Here is a 20,679-nt window from a genome sequence, read left to right as displayed (position 1 = left end):
TAATATATAGAAATACAGAAGATTTGTGTGGGTTTATCTTGTAACCTGCAACTTTGCCAAAGTTGTGTATTATTTCAAGTAATTTTTTACTTGATTCTCTGGGATTCTCTAAGTATATCATCATATCATCTGCAAAGAGTGATAACTTAGTTTCTTCTTTGCCTATTCTAATTCCTTCAATTTCTTTTTCTTCTCTTAGCTACAGTGAACATTTCTAGTACCATATTGAATAATAGTGGTGATAATGGACATCCTTGTTTCATCCTTGATCTTACTGGAAATGCATCTAGCTTATCCCCATTGCATATAATGCTTGCTGAAGGTTTTAAATAGATACTGCTTGTTATTTTATGGAAAGTTACCTTTATTGCTATGTTCTCCAGTGTTTTTAATAGGAATGGGTGTTGTATTTTGTCAAAAGCTTTTTCTGCATATATTGAGATAGTCATGTGGTTTCTGTTAGTTTGGTTGTTGATATGATCAATAATGTTAATGGTTTTCCTAATATTGAACCAATCCTGCATTCCTGGTATAAATCCTACCTGATCATAATGTATTATTCTTGGGACTAGTTGTTATATTCTTTTTGCTAAAATCTTATTTAAAATTTTTGCATCCATATTCAGTAGAGAAATTGGTCTATAATTTTCTTTCTCTGTTTTGACTCTTCCTGGTTTAGGTATCAAAACCATATTTGTATCATAAAAAGAATTTGGGAGGACTCCTTCTTCCCCAATTTTCCCAAATAGTCTATATAGTTTTGGAATTTACTGTTCTTTAAATGTTTGATAGAATTCACTTGTGAATCCATCTGGCCCTGGAGATTTTTTTCCTAGGGAGTTCATTGATGGCTTGTTCAATTTCTTTTTCTGAGATGGGGTTATTTAAGTATTCAACTTCCTCTTCTGTTAGTCTGGGCAATTTGTATCTTTTAAAATAGTCAGCCATCTCATTTAGATTGTCAAATTTATGGGCATAGAACTAGGCAAAGAAATTTCTTATCATTGTTTTAATTTCCTTCTCATTGGAGGTGAGTTCACCCTTTTCATTTTTTATATTAGTAATTTGTTTTTTTTCTTTTTTTTAAATCAAATTGACCAAAGTTTTATCAATTTTGTTGTTTTTTTCATAAAAGAAACAGCTAGTTTTATTTATTAGTCCAATAGTTTTCTTAATTTCAATTTTATTAATCTCTTCTTTGGTTTTCAGTATTTCTAATTTGGTATTTACTTGGGGGTTTTCAATTTGTTCTTTTTCGAGTTTTTTCAGCTGCATGCCCAATTTATTGATCTCCTCTTTCTCTATTTTATTCATGTAGGCACTAAAAGATAAAAAACTTCCCCTAAGAACTGCTTTTGCAGTATCCCATAAAATTTAGTAGGTTGTCTCGTTATTGTCATTCTCTTGAATGAAGTTGTTGATTGTTTTCTATAATTTATTGTTTGACTCACCCATTCTTTAGGATTAGATTGTTTAGTTTCCAATTAGTTTTTGGTTAATGTTTCCATGGCCTTTGATTACATATAAGTTTTATTGCATTATGATCTGAGAAGGATGCATTGACTATATCTGCCTTTCTGCACTGGATTGTGAGGTTTTTATGGCTAGTACATGGTCAATTTTTGTATATGTGCCATGTACCACTGAGGAAAAGTTGTATTCCTTTCTGTCGCCATTCAATTTTCTCCAGAGATCTATCATATCTACCTTATTCAGAGTTCTTTCACCTCCTTAAATTTTTTATTGTTTATTTTGAGGTTAGATTTATCAAGTTCAGAGAGGGAGAGGTTGAGGTCCTCCACTAGTATAGTTTTGCTGTCTATTTCTTCCTGTAACTTCCTTAATTTCCCCTCTAATAATTTGGGTGCTCTATCACTTGGAGCATATATGTTTAGTAATGATATTCTTCATTGTCTGTGGTGCCTTTTAGCAGGATATAGTTTCATTTCTTATCTCTTTTGATTAGATCTATCTCTGCTTTTGCTTTGTCTGAGATTAGGATTGCTACCTCTGTTTTTTTACGTTAGCTGAAGCACAATAAATTTTGCTCCAACCTTTACTCTTTACCCTATGTGTATCTCCCCTTTTCAAATGTGTTTCTTGTAAACAACATATTGTTGGATTATGGTCTCCATCTCCGTTTTATGGGAGAGTTCATCCTATTCACATTTACAGTTATTATTACTATTTGTGTCTCTCTCCATCCCCTTTCCCCTTGTTTATGTTTTTAGTTCTCCCTTCTCCCTTCACCTCCCCAATAGAATTTTAATTTTTGACCACCACCTCCCTCAGTCTTCCCTATCTTCTTTCAGCCCCCTCCCTTTTAATCCCCTTTTCTCTGTACTACTTCTTCCCTCCTTTTTAGCCTCCCCTCCCTTTTCTTTCCCCCTGCCCCTCCTATTGCCTATAGAACTAGTTGTATTTCTATACTTAACTGAGTATGTTGTGCCCTCCTTGAATCCAATCAGATGAGAGTACCTCTCAAACAATACTCATCTCCCTCCCCTCTTTCCCTCTACTGTAATATATTTTTATGCCTCTTCCTGTGATGGAATTTACTTATTTTTCTTCCTCCTCCTTTTCACATCTCCCATTACAATTCCTTCATACCCTTAAATCACATTTGTTATCATCACATCATTTAATTTACACCCAATTCCTTTATCTATGTGTATCCCTTTTACATTTCATAATAAATATATAATTCTCAAGATTAACAAGTATCCCTTATAGGGATGTAAACAGTTTGCCAATATTGTGTAACAAGTTTTTTTTCCCCCTGTTTACCTTCTTATGCCTCTTGTGAGACCTGTGTTTGAAGATCAAACTTTCTATTGAGTTCTGGCCTTTTCATTAGGAAGGTCTGGAAATCTCTTGTTTCATTGAATGTCCATCTCCTTGCCTGAAATATTATACTCCACTTTGTTGAGTAATTAATCCTTGGTTGTAGTTCCAGCTCCTTTGCCTTATGGAATATCGTATTCCAATTCTTTTGATCTTTTAATGTAGAAGCTTCAAGGTCCTGTGTGATCCTGACTGTAGCTCCTTGATATTTGAATTGTTTATTTCTGGCTGCCTGCAGTATTTTCTCCTTCACTTGCTAGTTCTGGAATTTGCCAACAATATTTCTTGGTGTTTTTAGTTTGGGGTCCCTTTCAGGAGGTGAATGGTGAATTCTTTCGATGACTGTTTTGCCCTCTGGATCTAGGACTTCTGGGCAGTTTTCCTTGATGATTTCTTGGATGATATTGTCGAGGCTCTTTTTTTCATCATGACTTTCTGGTAGATCAATAATCCTTAGATTTTCTCACCTGGATCTATTTTCTAGGTCAGTTGTTTTTTCAATTAGATATTTTACATTTTCTTCTATCTTTTCATTCTTTAAATTCTGTTTGACTGATTCTTGATGTCATATAGATTGATTAGCTTCTACTTGCCTGATTCTATTTTTATCAAATTGTTTTCTTCATTTAACTTTTGCAACTCCTTTTCCAACTGTCCAATTGTTCCTTTTAAGGAATTATTTTCATCAGTTATGTTTTGTACTTCTCTTTCCATTTGTCCAGTTTTCCTTTTTAAGGAGCTGTTCTCTTCAGTGAATTATTTTTTCATATTTTTAAAATCATTGGCCAGTTTTTCTTCTATTTCTCTAATCTGAGTTTTAAAGTCCTTCCAGAGAAGGCTCTTTGTGTTTCCAATCAATTCATATTCCCTTCTGAAGTTTCAGATGGGATTACAGTCTCAATGCTGACCTCTTTGGTATTTGTGTTTTGGTCCTTGTCCCCATAGAAAGATTCAATAGTCTTTTCTTTTCTGCTTTGCTTTCTACTCATGATAATAACCCTTTTCCTGTATCTGTGGCACGGGGATCTCTGTCCCACAGTTCTTGCACCTAAAACTTGAGGCTTTGTGTGTTGTGGCCTCTGGTTCTTTCAGTTAGAAATTAAATGCTGCAGCTTACCTGGTGCTGAGCTGGCTAGTGTTTGAAAACAGAGGTCGGTTAGGTCTTTTTGGGTTTTCCCCACAGTTACCCTGGAGCTAGCTTGTTATGTGTGGGGGAGGGATGGTCTGGATGCCAGAGGCTCCTCTGCTGAGCTAGAGCACAGGCAAGCTCAACTTTCTGTGCTAGTGTCTTCCTGATTACACTGGGGTGCTGAGGCATGCCTGGGGTCCTGGTGTTGACAGTTGCTGGCTTCACCCCCTTGGGGTTCAGGATCTTCTCCTGGTTTTTTGAGATGGGGTCGTCTGGGACAGCTCTGATCCTGCACTGGTTGCCCTCGACCACAACAAGAGGAACTCTCCTTAGTGATCTTTCTAGCCTCATGGGCTGAGAGTCTGTTTACCCCTTCTGCTACTCCCACTGTTCCAGGGTTTTTTCTGGGGAGATAATCTCTGGGCTGGTCAAGGTCAACAAGGGGAGGGAGATAGCAATTACCAATCACTCCACCATTGTGGCTATGGAACCAGAAAATCAATATTCTTAAATTTAGATTATAACCTAATTCCCTAGATTTTGTTCACCCTGACCAATCCTTAACTCCCCATTCTCAGTCCAGTAAGCTCTATGTCAAAACCAGGCTCCATGTTAACTTTTAAAATTTTTCGTCTTGATTGTCATTGTTCATGCCATTTAAGTGGATAGAATTGTAGCAACTGAAGACATTTAGTCATACTGAGAAATTCAGGATGGTACAACAGCAGGAATGTTGGTTTGGGAGTTAGAGTACCTGGGTCTGACACCCTGTACCACTAGTTAACAAGTATGTGACCTTGGATAAGGATTATAGAATCATAGATTTAGGGATGGAAGAGAAGACCTTATTTTAACAATGAGAAAACTAAGGCCTAGAGAGACAAAGTGACTCTCCTAAAGTGACACAGTCAACAAATTAAAGAGGAACATTTTGAAACTGGGTCATCTGACTCCAAATCCAGCATTCTTTCAACTGCATCATGATGAATGCCTTCTCAGATTCTAGTTTCTTCATCTGTAAAATGTGGATAATTCTTGTGCTACTTAATAGAAGCGTTGTGATCATCATGTAAGATAAAAATATGCTAAATATATTATAAACCATAAATTCAAATTAAATAAAGTTACTATTATACTTCCTCCTAATAAAGCAATAGGACTCTAGAGTCATATTTATTGTCACCATAAATCAAAGGAACCAGATGACTAGAGTTTTGTCTAATGTATTATTGCTGCAGCTAGGTGATGTAGTGGATAAGGTGCTGATTTTGGAGTCAGAAAGACTCATCTTTTTGACTTCAAATTTGGTCTTAGTTACTTACTAGCTGTATGGGCAAGTCACTTAACCCTGTTTGCCTCAGTTTCCTTCTTTGGAAAATGAGCTGGAGAAGGAAATGGAAAACTATTCCGATATCTTTGCCAAGAAAATCCCTAATGGGATTAACAAAAAGTTGACTGAAGAAATGACTGAACAACAAAATAATTAATATATTATTTCCATCCAAAAGTTAGAGATTTTAAAAGTCATAGGCTGGACATGAATGAGCTATCCATATGACCTTGGACAAGTCACTTAAAATTTCTAGGCCTCAGTTTCTTTGTCTTTAAACATAGGAGGTTGGGCTAGTAATTTATAATGCAATTTATCACTAAAACTGCATGGAAAGATGTTCTTGAGGCAGGCTTGATCTGATGAACCTTTTCTTTGTTATCTGTTGTCTATCATCCAGATAATTTGTATCACTTAAATAGTAATTTTTCACATTTTATCTTAATTCTTTAAAATATTCAGTTTTTAGTTAGGTCCAATTCTCTTCTCAAATCAGTTACTTAGAAATAAGTTATGTCAAAAGGTAGAATTATGTTCACTTATTCAACAGTCTTCATGCTCATGATGATACTTATTTTTCTACTACTTTTGAACTCTGGTCTTTTCTGATCTTTACCTTTTTTCCTTTCTTTATCTACTCTTTACTGCTCTACAACTGTGGAAGCCTCCCTCCTACTCTTTCACTTCTGAATATACTTATATCCCTTTCATCGTTGTTTCTTTTGAATTCCCTCATTACCTGCCAATCTGCCTTGCTGTCCCTTTTGTTTTCTCTGCTAAACTCTTGGAGCATACTGATTACTGCTTTCATCTTTGTATCTCACTCTTTCCTTTCATCTTTTTCTGGTGTGGATGAGTCTAAAACCATGGATATGATGACATCTTGGTTAAATTAAAAATTTCTTGGATCACTTTCTTTTACTTTTTATCTCCTTTTAAAAATTGATGCTTTTAATTTTTATAATCACACTTATTTTCAAATATATTCCTAATTCCTTTCATACCCAGAGGAGGAGAGGGAAGGAACAAACATTATTAAATGTCTACCATGTGTCAGACACTGTACTAAATGCTTTATGAATATTTTCTTTTTTGATCCAAGTTAGATAACTAAAACTTGGGAATTTAAGTAAATTACCTAGAGTGACACTGTACTATCCCTTGTAACACATATTTAAAATAAAAAGAATCATAGTTCATCAAAATCACTGATCACAGTGGATGTTATATATGCTATTCCACATGAGTTCCTCACAAATTCAATAAAGAGAGAGAAAAGGTACAATTTTCTCTTCCTTGGTCCCAAGATTGGTCATTATATATCATTCCATGGTATTCAGTTTTGTTTTTACTCTTATTTTTGTTTACATTATTGCTGTAAATAAGTCTATATATTTCTTTCTGGTTCTTATTTTGTTTTGTGTGGTTCATATTCATAAGTATTAGTCCACATATCCATAAATTCTTCATAATTATTATTTTTAGTACACTTGTTCTAATTTCAATCATCACTATATTGAGGCACCCTTGGGACTTTTTATTTTTAGCTTTGACATCTTTGAGGCGCTATGACAAATAGTGGGATCTGTGAGTCAGAGTATGGGCATTTTAGCCTTTTTTTTTTTTTAGCATAATTCCAAAATGCTTTCCAGAACATCTGGAAAAATGTGTGGCTGACAGCACATTCATGTGTTTGTCTGCTTTTAGTTCTTGGTTGAATCTTAATTGTTTTTCTATCTCATTTCAACTTTTGTTAATATCAGAAGTAGACTCCTATTTAATATATTTGTCTGTATGAATGTTTACAATTTCAGGTTCTCCCAAGTTTTTGATGGATACTTTGATTTCATTAAAGTAAAAGAGTAACACACCTGGATAAATTTAACTTAAAAAATTGAAATGATTTTTTTTAAGGTAGATAATTGCTTGGCTAACCACATTACATTTTCTTTTTCCCATTTCCTTATCTGATTAAACTCATTTCTGTCTCCTTGCTCTACTCCAATTACATAAATTGGATCAATGTTTTCTTTGGGTACAGTTCACAATTTGTATTTTAAATCTTGATTTTCATAAAGCCCATCATGAGAGTGAATTTGTGGTGTTGGAAGAAGACTGAATATGGAGTCAAAAGCCCAAAGTTTGAATCCTGACTGTACCACTTATTCCCTTTGTCACTCTAGGCAATGTACTTAAACTTCCTAGTTTTAGTTGCCTAAACTGTGAAATGAGGGGACTCTAGAGGAACTTCAAAGTCCCCTCCAGATCTAAATCTATTAATCTATGATTCTCCTCTTTTTTTCCTTTTCCCCTATGTACCCTTTGGATTTTACCACTTCCATGCAACTTCTTTTACTAGGATCTTGGTTACAGTTTCATGACTATGGTGAACATATCTGGCAACTTCCAAAAGCTTTCTAAAAGTCTTTTTTCTTTTCAGGGCTGTATTTCTAGTTTTCATTAAGCAGAACTTGCTACTATCAGTGTCATTCCAAATTAAACGTGCCTAAGACTTTTTAAAAAAATGCCTCATTGATCTTTTTTAAAAATTCTGTCATTGTTGTTATCATCTTCCTTATCAAGCATTACTTATTGAGTATGCATTGGTTAATAGGATCCTAGATCTAGATGTATTTTGGCCATATAATGAGAAGACAGGGATCATTGGAAAAGACTGATGCTGGAAAAGACTGAAGGCAAAAGGAAAGTGGGATGGCAGAGGATGAGATGGATAGGATCATGAACACAAGAACATGAACTTGGATAGGCTTGGAGAGATAGTGGAGGCTAGAAGGTCCTGGTGTGTCCATGGTGTCATGAGGAATCAGGCATGATCAAACAACTGAACAGCATAGCAAAAGGGTTAGAGGTCATCTACTCCAGCCTTCTCATTTCATGGAGAAGGAAGTTAAGGGATCTACTCAGGGTCACAAAGGTAATCAACATTGGGGATGGGATGGTAACCTAGGTTTTTGGACTCCAGAGCCAGTTGACAGTACTGTGCTGCATATAGATGCTAAACTGAGGATTGCTTTCTGGAAGTCTAAATGCCCTTTTAGGGCAGCTAGGTGGTACAGTGGAGAGAATGCTGAGTTTGGAAGAAGGAAGACTGGTCTTCTCTGTTTAACTCTATCCACAGACACTTAATAGCTGTGTGACCTTTGCTCTGAATTAAAGAGCCTTGGATTTGGAGCTTGAGAGCCAGGATCTGAATCTCTGCTTTGTTACTAATTGTATGAACTTGGGCACATTTTTTAATCTTTAGATTAGGTTTTTGTTTACTCATCTGAAAAAGACTGGAGTAGATTATCCATTCTAAATCTATGATCCTGTGTAGTTATATGGGTGACCTTTTATGTTTGACAATTTTATTTTCCCTTCTAAGAATATTGTGCTGATTTGAATTTCTTTCTCTGATATATGTGGTTATTAAGTCTAGCAGATGTCAGAGTGATTAGTATCAAAGTATGATGATGACTGGTTATTTAGACTCCTCTCTACTCAATATTTTCAACATTTATTCTTTCTGTTAATGTTATTTTAGTCTCCAGTCATGATAAAATTACCTGGTTTGACTAGAACAACAACAACAACAATGAAACAACAGCAGCAGCAACAAAAAACAAAGAGCTTTGTGACATTTCAGGTAAATGAATATTTATAAGTGGGATACTTGGAAAGTGCATATGCATATTGATGCTGGCAATGGCAGGGCTAGCCAGAAGAGGCTGCACTGCGCAGGACATTAAGGGTCAAAATGCAGAATGACTAGCTGTATCTAAAAAGGTAATTATCTCTAAAAGGGTTTTTTTTTTTTTTAAGAAATCTTCATTTTTCCTTTACTCACCCCATTCCACTTTTACTAAGTTTCATAATTGCAAGTCATGAAGACCCAAGGAATTATTACTTTACTTTGTTTCTTCTTTCATTGCCTCTGTTTATACTAGAAACAAAGTCATCAGCAATTTCCATAAAAGAGCTTTCCCATTCTCTGGAAGCATACTCTCAGTTTACTACATAGATTATTATTTTTATTTACCTTTTATTCATTAATAAATTCCTTCGCTAAAAATGGTTGCTTGCCACCTGCGTGTCTATTGAGTGCTTATATTGTGTTAGGTACTATAGAAAACAGAGAGATGAATAAGACATGGTCTCTGTCTTCAAAGTGTGGTGGGGAGAAGATAAATATGTGTGTAACTATAACATAATGCAAAACAGGTAAAGTATTAAAGATTTGATTCAGATTGGAAATTTTTTTTCTTGAATATACTTAAAATATCCATACTCCTGAAGGGAAAAATTGTCACAGAGGAAATTGGGGTATTTTTCCAGGAATTTGGCAAAAACGACCCCTATTTCTCTAAATAAAGATCAGAATATGAGATTAAAAAGATTATAAAATGAAAACCTCCTGTTACTTGAAAGTTAGAATGCAAGGAATGTCATTTTTATTCTCATATGTGAGGATTACATTACACTACTAAAATAATACTGTTTTTGAGATTTAATAATTTATTTTTCAATAGTAGATCCCTGTCAACTATCTTATTAATAAGATTTTCATATGAATTTATAGAACAAGACTATATGTAATGAACTGTGACACCCATTTGGTGGATCTTTTAAAATCATTGTCAAAAAGCAATGACTTTCTGGCTATCTACATATGAGGTGTTATTCGTTAAAGCAAACTACGTATACATAGACTCTGCCCCTGCAGCGTTATAATTTAAGACACATAGCATATTATAGGAGAAAGAACAGCGTATTTGCAGTTAGAGGACGTTGGCTTGAATCTTAGTTGACTTGGGCAAATCATGAATGTCTCTGGGCCTCACTTTGACTGTAAAATGAGAGAGTTAAACTAGTTGGCTTACCTATGTGGTTCCTTGAAGCTCAAAATCTTTAATTTTAGATTGTAAGCTCTTAAGGAACTATTTATGTAATTTTAAAAAGTTTTATTCTTAGCATCACACCCTGAACACAGTAAATGATTAATTAATATTTACTTATTTGAGCACACATATAAAACAGTTCCTCAGTAGATAAATATGTTAACATTATGTGTAAGCAAAGGAGTTGTAGCTATTGTTCAGTTCTTTCAGTCATTTACAACTCTTTGTGACTTCATTTGGGGTTTTCTTGGCAAAGAAACTGTAGTCATTGGCTGTTTCCTTCTCCAGCTCATTTTACAAATGAGGAATTGAAGCAAACAAGGTTAAGTGACTTGCCCAGAATCACATGGCTAGGAAGTGTCTTAGACCAGATTTGAACTCAGAAAGATGAGTCTTTCTGGATCCAGACCTTGCACTCTATCTGCTATGCCACCTATCTGCCCAAGAAAAGGGATAAATATTTACAATTGGGATGTACTTGAAGGAAGAGTTGTGGGAACTGCATGGAGAGAGAGGCTGAGCCCGCCAAAGGCAATTCTCTTCCTGTCTTGAAGGAAAATGGAATTTTAGATGCTGTCCAAAAAAAGAATTGGAGAGCTCTTGTTGATGTGTGTGTGTGTGTGTGTGTGTGTGTGTGTGTGTTGGGAATGTATACATAGAACATTAGACATACTCCATTTAATATCAGTAATTGCTTTTTCAAAAACACATTATTTGAAACAACATTTTAAGGGTAAGTTAATCCCACAGGAAAAATGCATGAATGGACAATAGATTTCTGGGCAGCCAAAATTTAACTTATAAAAGTTTAAAATAGAAGAGAGAACTGAGGGAAAGGGGTAAGAGGGAGGAAAGGATACTCTACCAGGCTGGGAACTCCTTTCTATTTGGGTGTATAGGGTGATTGTGGAAAAACACAACCTCCTACTCCCTGTATTCTAAAGGGTTAAATTCATCAGTCATCAGTACTCAAGGAGGTGGAGTAGTTCTTTGCAGAGAAAAAAGATAGATAGTATTTGGAATGATATTCCAGTGGGAATATGGAATATTGTTGAGTGTGCGATTTACTATGTTATTGTAATACAGTTGATTGGTGAAATATTATGTAAGATGTGCCTATACACATATGTATAATTATGGAGTTAGAGTCAAAGAATTTTAGCATTCAAAGTGACTTACAGGTCAGCTAGATTAATTCCTATTTAAATCATGACTCTAGACTACCATATCCTCAAGAAATAGTCATTCTGTTTTCAGTGAATGACATCTAATAATGAGGAACTCTCACCACCCTGAGAGGCAACCTGTTCTACTTTTCAATAACTCTTTTTGGAAGTTTTTCCATATTCTTGACTAAAATAATAATATATATATATATACACACACACACATACAATATGTATGTATGTATATATGTATGCATGTGTGTATACACACATGTGCACATATGTATATATAGATATGTATATGTGTGTATATATATATTTATGTATTCACATACATAAATATCTTCCATCCATGGATATCAGTTTTCTAGGAATAGGAAGAAAAAAGCTAATTATTTAATCATATGGCAACTCCTCAAACATTTCAATAATTTTTATAATGCCCTTCTCAAGTCTTCTCTTCTCTAGGTTATATATCACTAGTTCCTTCAACTGATTTTTCTAAGACTGTCTTAGAATTGAACATGGAACAATTGTTTTAGTTTAAGATCAGAAAAGGAGTTTGACAAGGCTATATATTGTCACCTTATTTATTCAACTTATATGCAGAGTACATCATGTTACATGCCAGGCTAAATAAATCAGAATCCAGAATTAAGGTTACTGGGAGAAATAGCAACAGTCTCAGATATGCGGATGATGCCCTTCTGATGGCAGAATATGAAAAATTAAAGAGCCTTTTGATGTGGGTGAAAGAGAAGAGTTGAAAAGATGGCTTGAAGCTTAACATCAAAAATAAAAAACCAAAACCCTAAGTTCTTGCAACTGGTCCCTTCACTTCCTGGTGAATAGAGGAAGAAGAAATGAAACTGTCAGATTTTATATTCTTGGACTCAAAAATCACTGCAGATGGTGACTGCAACCATGAAATTAAAAAATGCTTCTTGGAAGGGAAGCTAAGGACAGAGTTGTAGAGTTTTCTGTCAGACAACCTCTTCCAGGTTCAATCATTTGATCAATTGATCAGCGTTTATTAAGCTCCTACTTTGTTCTAGATGCTGTGCTAGATGGGAAGAGTATACCCCAAAAAGAGTAACCAACATGGTTATAAGATTGGTGGTGGTGTTGTTCATTCATTTAGTCATATCTGAGTCTTCAGGACCCCTGGACCATAGAACGGCAGGCCCTTCTAGCCTTCACTATCTCTTGAAGTCTGTCCAAGTTCATGTTCTTTGTTTCCATGATACCATCTAGCCGTCTCATCCTCTGCTATTCCCCTTTTCCTTTTGCCTTCAGTCTTTCCCAACATCAGGGTCATTTCCAATGAGTCCTGTCTTCTCATTAAGTGGCCAAATTAGATGTAGATTTAGGATCTTATTAACCAATGTATACTCAATAAGTACTGTTTGCTAATGAAGATGATGATAACAATGGCAGAATAAAAAAAGATTAGTGAGGCATTTGAAAAAAGTTCAATCATGAAAGAAATATATTTAAAAAAATACATAGCATGGTAGTCAAATCTTCTCCAAATCATCCTTATATAAGGCACAGGGATTTCCAGCACTTTTCCTCAATTAGCTGACGTTCTAATGGAGGAGACAACATGAACACACACACACACACACACATTCACTCAAAATAGTTTTGGGAGGGACAACACTAGCAATTGGAAGATTAGGAAATACTTCATGTAAAACGTGATATTTGAATAGAGTTCTGAAGGAAACTAGGAATTCTAAGAGGTAGAGATGAGGGGAAAGGGCAACCCAGGTATGGCAGGTAGTAGCCCTCTATCACAAAGCACAGAAATGAAAAAATGTAATTTTGCATTTAAGTAAGAGTAAGAAAGTCAGATTGTATCGTACATTATATGAAGGGACAAAACATGTTATAAATATGGGACCAGTTGGTGAAGGGCTTTCAATGCCAAACTGGAGACTGACCTTATGATCAGCACTCAAGAAGTTCTGTAATTACTCAGGCACATATCTCCCTATTGTTCATAAGAAAAGGTTGAATTCTCTCCTTTCATTTCAACATTTCAGCTATTCTCAATAGATCAGTATATTCTATCTATGTAACATTTTAGAGAAGATTTCAAAGCTTCTTTATAAAATTTCTTCTAATGCTGGGAATCATTTGTGCCTTATGTAAGGATAATTTGGAGAAGACCTAACTAATATGCTACGTGTGAGAATCCTTTATATATTTAAAAAATGTCATTTCTTTCATGATTAGACTTCTCCTTTTCAGTATGATTTCATCAAGAGCTGGTCATCCCATCTAACGTTATTTCATTTTTTTGATAGGTTTACTTAACTAGTAGATTAAAGACATTCTGTGGATCAAGTTGATCTTTTTAGTCAAGCTTATGCTTGTCTGATGGAAAAGGGCAGATGTATTGGATCTGATAGATTTGGGATGGATCAAATAGGTGGAGTAGTTACTAATATTCAGTGTCTCCAGTGGAGTGTCCAAGGCATCTGTGCTTATATCATTTTCCATCAATAACACGGATAAGAGCACAGATGATTTTGTTTTTCAAATATATAACAAAAAATTGTGAAGGATAGTTAAAACACTGTGTGGAAAGTGAAAAGCATTGGAACTGGAATTGAAGTTTGAGGACCTGGACAAGAATCCATGCATTTTCATATACAATCTTTGTGACTCTGGGTAATTCAAAACTTCCCTGAACTTCTGTTTACTCATCTGTAAAATGAGGGGGTCAGACTAGATGGCCTTTAGAGTCCCGTAAAACCTCTGAACTTGTGAAATTATGATGACCATTTAAAGATTCAGTAATAAGGACTAGAATCTAATTAGATCAAATTTAATGGGAAATCTAATTAGATTAAATTACTGGAAATAAATTTAATGTACTTTTGGGTTCAAAAAAATCAATTTCACAAGTATTGGCTAGCATGATTGACCAGAACTTCATCTGGAAAAGATCCTGGAGTTGGGGGGACTACACGCTCAATATGCATAGTATGCTATGGCAACCAAAATAGTTAATGTAGTCTCAGGTTTCATTAAGAGGGGCATGTCGTCTAGGGCTAGAGTAGTGAGAGTATCACTGCACTTTGCTCTGATCATACTACACCTGGACAGTTATGTTTAACTCTCAGCAACATAATTAGGAAGGATATTCATAATCTGGATGACATCCAGAAGAGAGCTGATGAAGGTCCTTGAGATTATGCCAGGTAAGGATTAGTTGAAGAGATTCAGAATGTTTAGCCTCAAAAAGAAAGTATTTGGGAGGAACACAGTACCTGTTTGTAATCATTTAAAGGGCTCCCATGCGTGAGCTACATTAGACTTGTTATGCTTGATTCCAGAGGGTAGAACTATGAGTAATAGGTTTTAGTTGTATCTAACCCTTTGTGACCCCATTTATGGCTTCCATGACAAAGTCACTGGAGTGGTTTGCCATTTTCTTCTTCAGTGGATCCATTTTGCCAGGCAATCAGAGGTTAAGTGACTTGCTCAGGGTCACACAGGTAGGAAGTGTCTGAAGCTGGATTTGAATTCAGGTCTTCTTGACTCTGGGTCCAGTGTTCTATCCACTGAAGCATAAGTTGCTCCTTGTTCAGTCATTTCAGTTGTGTCCGACCCTTTGAGCAATAGGTACAAAATTATCAAGAAGTACATATTGACTTGAAGTAAAGAAAAACTTCCTGCTCTTTCTAGCTTTTCAAAAGTGGATTGGGTTGCCTTGAGTGTTAGTGAATCTCCCTTCACTGGACATTTTCAAGCTAAGCCTGGGTGACCACTTGTGGTAGTGTTGTGTAGAAGGGATTCTTAATCAGGAATGGGTTGAGGTCTCTTCCAGCTCTGAAATTCTGTTGGTCTTTTCCTGAATAACTCTAGGTTCTTTAACTTTTTATTATAAGTTATATTTTCCCAGCACTATTTATTATAGGTTATATTTTAATTTTCATATTATATTATGTATATATATTTTCCCTAACTCTGTGGCTCTTTGCAATGCTTTCTAAATGTGACTTTGAGAAAGTCACTTCTAATCTTAATGTCCTTCTGTATAAAATAAGGGGGCTTGCTCAGATAATCCCTAAATCTCTCTTGCTTGTTTGAAAATTCTGGGTTTTTTTAAAAAAATTTCTCTTTAACTAAAGTAGAGCTCAGGATGTGACACAGTACTTCAGTAAGATTTTGACTAGTGCTCAGTTTATGAGAATGTATCCCATATACAAAGCAAATATCCAGAATACCCTTGTGATTCTCTTTAAAAGGGTAAGCTTTCAGATGAATACATTTAGCAGCCAAATTCTTCCTTTGATGCTAGAACAGAATGAACTTTTTTCAGGGCAAGAGTGCCCAACCAATACTGTCTATGTAAAGTATGACCATTTCCTTTGAGTTATTGTTATAGTCTCTTTGTACCAAGCAAAGGTCGTGTTTCTCCTTTTGATGTCTGTGGCAGGTCCTAAAGTCTTTGGAACAGCATCTTTACCCTTTAAATTCTGTACAGTGTTGTTTGGTAGTTAGTATCCTGGTAACCTAATTAGCACAACAAGCCATCCAAACACAGTTATTCTTCGGAGTGTTCATAATGAAGTAATACCATGAGGAATCAGCTTGGAATTGACCAGACAGCTCATGCAAACAAAATTGTCTTCTAGTTTATACTTATTGCTAATTGGGGTCATGTATTTCTAGAACATATGTAGTGGGATTAAAAAATATTCTAGTAGTTGTTGGTAATGAAAATATTTGGAATATTTATTGAAGATTATTATGTTAGGTATGTTGATGTTCTTTTCCATGTAAAAGGAAATGTAGCTTTTCTTTCCATGTGTGAGAAAAAAGCTTTGCTTTTATTAAATAAAATTACTGCATTTTAAATCAGTATTCTATATCTTGTATGAATTTTAATTATGTGTAAAGAGAAAATAGTACAGGAATTTAGCCCAAATTTTCTGGACAAAAAAACCAAAAGTGGTTATTATTATAGTAGAGAACAGTGTTCTCAAATAGAAGAACCACAGTAAGGTGGAGAGATCTTAAAGGAAATGTGAACAGTTACTTGGGATCATCACATCAATTCCTTAAGTTATTTGATGATTCTTTTGACCAGATCCATGATTTTGTTACTGAAGGAAGCTTCAGAGGAAGAACTTTCCCTCCCAATGAAGATGAGCTCCTTTTCTCCAATTTAGAATGTGAGAGAAATGCCTGGGGTGCTGAAAGGGAAAGTGACTTTCCCAGTGTCCTCCAGTCAGTTTGCGTTAGAAACATCACCTGAATCCAGATCTTCCCGATTCCAAGGTCTGCCTCAAATTTTATATTATATGTAGTTCAAACACAAAATAAGGCAGACTGCTTGGTGTCAAGTACAGATTCATAGAAGAAATAGGCAGATCACTTCTGGTTTGGGTGTGGGAAAGGCTTTCATTTGCCTGGTCCCCATTCTAACTATTTGAAGCAGCATAAAATCTCTTTGGATTTTTTTTGTTTCTTGTTTCTACCCTGTTTGAGTTTTCTGCCAACATATTTACTCCGATGTAACAATCTTCTTTCCAAGGTTGTTGTTTTAATTTTGATAATAGTGCAGTGAGAGGAGAGGGGTGACAGTATTCAGAAAGTACAGAAATGGCAATGCTATTAAGCTAGTCATGATACTGAATGAGATATTGCTGAACTAAGTGACATACAGTATGGTTTGTTTTTTTTTTTTTACTTTAAGCTCAAGTAAGGTACGTGACAAAGGCATTAAAATAATTCATTGTCTACATGCCCCCAAATAATGATTGAGGAAGATTTTCTTTCAGTTACATTTTGGATAGCTATGGCTAGTTACTCCCTAATTCCCTTAACCTTTCTTCAAATATCCACATCTGTAGAAAGGCCTTTTTAGCTATTTTATTTCCAAAGCTTGCAAAAGTGAATAGTGTTTCTTAGAAGTCTGAAATTAAGATAGCGACAGTGATGTGGTTTGGGTTCTATTATTTTTGTTACAACTGCATTTTGAGACTAACACTCCTGAGAAAGGTGTGTATGTGATATTTTTCCTTCAGTGGTAGCAGAAACTGTAATTTTCTGTCTTCTTGTGATTTTTATGCTGAGAAAGTGAGTTATTCTTTCATCTAGCATTATATTCTCATAATGATTGATGGTAGTTTTAGAAGCTATTGTCATAAAGTAGCTCTTTGTAAAAGCCAGGCCATTAAGAATGGCAACGTTAACCTTGTTACAGTAAATCAAAAGAAATGAACTACAATGAATTAGAGGTAATAAACTACATCGTGTGGAATGTGGATTCAAAATCTGCTGAACAAATGCTGTGTAGGCTTTTCTGTACTTCATGACTGATGCCTAGACTTTGTTGATACAATGTCTGACACATGGTAGGTACTTACTGCATCTGTATTGATTGATAGTGGACACTCAGTCCTCTCTCCCCTTAGTCTCCAAAGTGTTCTATATGTCTGAAATAGTAACGATCGTTCGATTGTTCTTGTAGAAGGATATGGAAAGAATGTATTCTTTCTCTTTTAGGATGGTAACATCTTTAGAGATGGTATAGGAAGAATGATGTTTGCATGATGTGTTATTGTATGATGAAGAGAATTCCCTCCATTGTCAAAAGAAAAAAAATCCTTGCTTCTCCCCTCTCTGCACACATGTTTTTAATCTTCTTCTTTAACTGTTTTATTATCCACTAATCCTGTGCTGGATGTGATACAGAATTATGTAACTCTTAGTTGTGGTGTGAGAACTACTTCCTGTAACACCAGATCTTCTAAAATATTTTTTTCCCTCTCCTTGTGAGCTCAGGGACATTGCACATTCAGATGTCCAACGTGTTGATCGTTTCCCCTGAAGTAATCTTACGGGAATCCAAGCTTATAATTACCTGGAGATCTAATAACTGTAAAGGTGAATACCCACTAGGGATTCCACTCCATAATCCTCAGCTGTAGATAACTCATTGCCAAAAGGCAAGGATTCTAAATGATTTATTGACCTGAGGATTAAATGCTGGATATTGGTGACAGAAAGGGAGAACTTCCTTTCCATCATTCTTTTTTAAAAAATTGATTTGTTGTAACTTTAATATTAAACATCAATAAAATGAGTTAAACTTCCTTTGCAAATAATTGCATTTGCCTAAGTGAATTTCAGTGCATAATAAACATATTAACTTCATAGTAATCCCTTCTTAGACTCAGGATTCATAAGATGATAGATTTCAAGCTGAGAAACTTAGATATCTTTGCTTTCAAGCCTCTCATTTTATATATAGGGAAACTGAGGCCCAGAAGGATCCTATATCTTACTATAGCAGGAACTTCAGAGGCCCTGTAGCACAATGACCTACATTTTACAGATGAGGAAACTAGATCACTGAAAGTATAAGTAGTAGAGCTGAGATTTTAACCCTGGTGTTCTGATTCTATAGACAGTACTCTTTCTAATAAACCATCTAGCCTGCTTACATGGCTTTCCCAAGGTTGCTTGGCTATTAAGTGAATGTGCTAGAATCAAACTTAGGATTTCTGATTGCAGATTCATTGTTCTTCCACTACAGAACATACCCTTTCAGATTTTTTGTCTATTCATATTTTTCATATCTTCTGGTTGTTCTTAGTATGTTGTTTTTTTGATATTTCTTAATGTTTTTACATTTTAACATTTTAATTGCATCAGAATATTAATATATTAATTATATGATATTAATATACCATAATTTATTTACTTGTTCCTTTATTTAAAAAATTTTAAGTTGTTTTCAGTTTCTTGTGATAGCAAATAATCTACTCTAAAAATTTTTGGACATATAACTATTTCTATTTTTTATTTTTGTCTTTGTTCACCAATCAGGATTAACTTCCAACAGTGGAAGCACTGAGTCAAAGGTCATGATTATTCTTATAATCTTTACTGTTAATTGCCTACCACATGGCTCTCCAAGAAGATTCTGTACTTTGCAGTTCTAGTAGCAGTGAATGAGAATGTTTCTTCTGAACCTTGCTAGCACTGAATTTTGTTGCTCTTAATCATTTTTGCCAATTTGATAGGTGTGAGGTGGTACTTTAAAGCTGTTTTAATTTGCATCTCTTTGATTGTTATTGAGGCTGAGAATTTTTTACAAGTGCTTATTAACATTTTGTGATCTCTTTTGGAAAGGTCTGTTTGTAACCTTTGGGAATTCGTCATAGCCTAGAGTTATCTTTGTAAATTTTAATAGTTCTTCATATAATTTAGATGTCAAGTTTTTCTGTAATATTTACTGTGAATGTTTTCGTGTTACTTTTCTTTTAACTTTGGTTACATCATCTTTTTTGTCATACAAAATGCTTTATTTCAATATAACCAAGCCTATTTATCTTATAATTCCTAAGAATTCTTCCTTCCTACTAGAAGAAAGGCCACTTCTTTTAATAAGATGATAATGGTAGCTGCCCTTTCATTTTTTGTGGTTGCTCATCGAATAACATTTGGGATCACTGATCCAGAGCTGGAAGGGACCTCAGAGGCCGTCTTTCTAATCCAACTCCCTCATTTTTCTCATCACACTTCTACCCGTGGGGTAAAACACACGAGCAAATAATGAGTCAATTGCTAATCTAGAGAAATGAGTTGTTCATTTTTAAATGTAAGTTAAACAAATTTAGTCATTAAGGTTATAAAATATTTCTGAGAACAAATTGTGAAAAAAAAAAATGCAAAACTAAGACCCAATAACTTGCCCCAAATCACACAGGTAATAAGCAACAGAGGTGGAATTTGAATCTAGATTATCAGATTCTTTCCTTTCTACCATGTTGATTTCCATCTACTCAGTGTTTTCTCTGGGCAAGGCACTCAATTGTGCAGGCATTTATAATCCATTCACATAGTGGATTTTCAGAAAAAAGTATGCTTTGCCTCTTAAAAAGTCAGGGTTATCAGTTACATTTGACATATGCATGCTTGGTAGGAACAAAAGGGATAAATTATATAGTGTAAATCAGGTTACTGATCAAACAGGGAACTGAGATTTTCAAGAAGGAAAAGAAAATTATTTAAGTTCATTTGTGAAGGATAATTATGTTTTAGGTTAGGACTTTATATCCTGTTTATGTGTTAGTATAAAAAATTATTTCTGAGCTTGCCTCTCTGTGATAAAGGTTAGACACACAGAATTCAGCCACTTTATTTCCTGACATGGAAATGATTCCAGTGATGGTAGGATAAATTAGTTGAAACAGATGTGTAGAGCTGACAATAGCATTTTAATCTAAAAGCTTAATAAATACTGTCAGCATCATCATCTTTTGTTAACTTCAGTTCCTCTTT

At 34.9% G+C, this 20,679-nt stretch overlaps 1 protein-coding gene across 8 annotated transcripts in view; it reads left to right on the top strand.

Annotated features, from left to right (window-relative positions):
• The window catches only part of DCDC2 (doublecortin domain containing 2), a 281,088-nt gene that overhangs the window by 30,679 nt on the left and 229,730 nt on the right, over nucleotides 1-20,679 (top strand). Inside the window, exon 1 of one of the 8 annotated variants that reach the window (XR_011965969.1) lies at nucleotides 8,790-8,949. The exons of the other annotated variants lie outside the window; for them this stretch is intronic. The gene's annotated coding sequence lies outside the window, so the exon portion shown is untranslated. Of the gene's footprint in view, nucleotides 1-8,789; nucleotides 8,950-20,679 lie in introns of those variants that run through there. 8 annotated transcript variants of the gene reach the window in all.

The sequence above is a fragment of the Notamacropus eugenii genome, chromosome 4, assembly GCF_028372415.1.
Source record: "Notamacropus eugenii isolate mMacEug1 chromosome 4, mMacEug1.pri_v2, whole genome shotgun sequence".
In the NCBI taxonomy this organism is placed as follows: domain Eukaryota; kingdom Metazoa; phylum Chordata; class Mammalia; order Diprotodontia; family Macropodidae; genus Notamacropus; species Notamacropus eugenii.
This window is presented reverse-complemented; position numbering and strand designations above follow the sequence as displayed.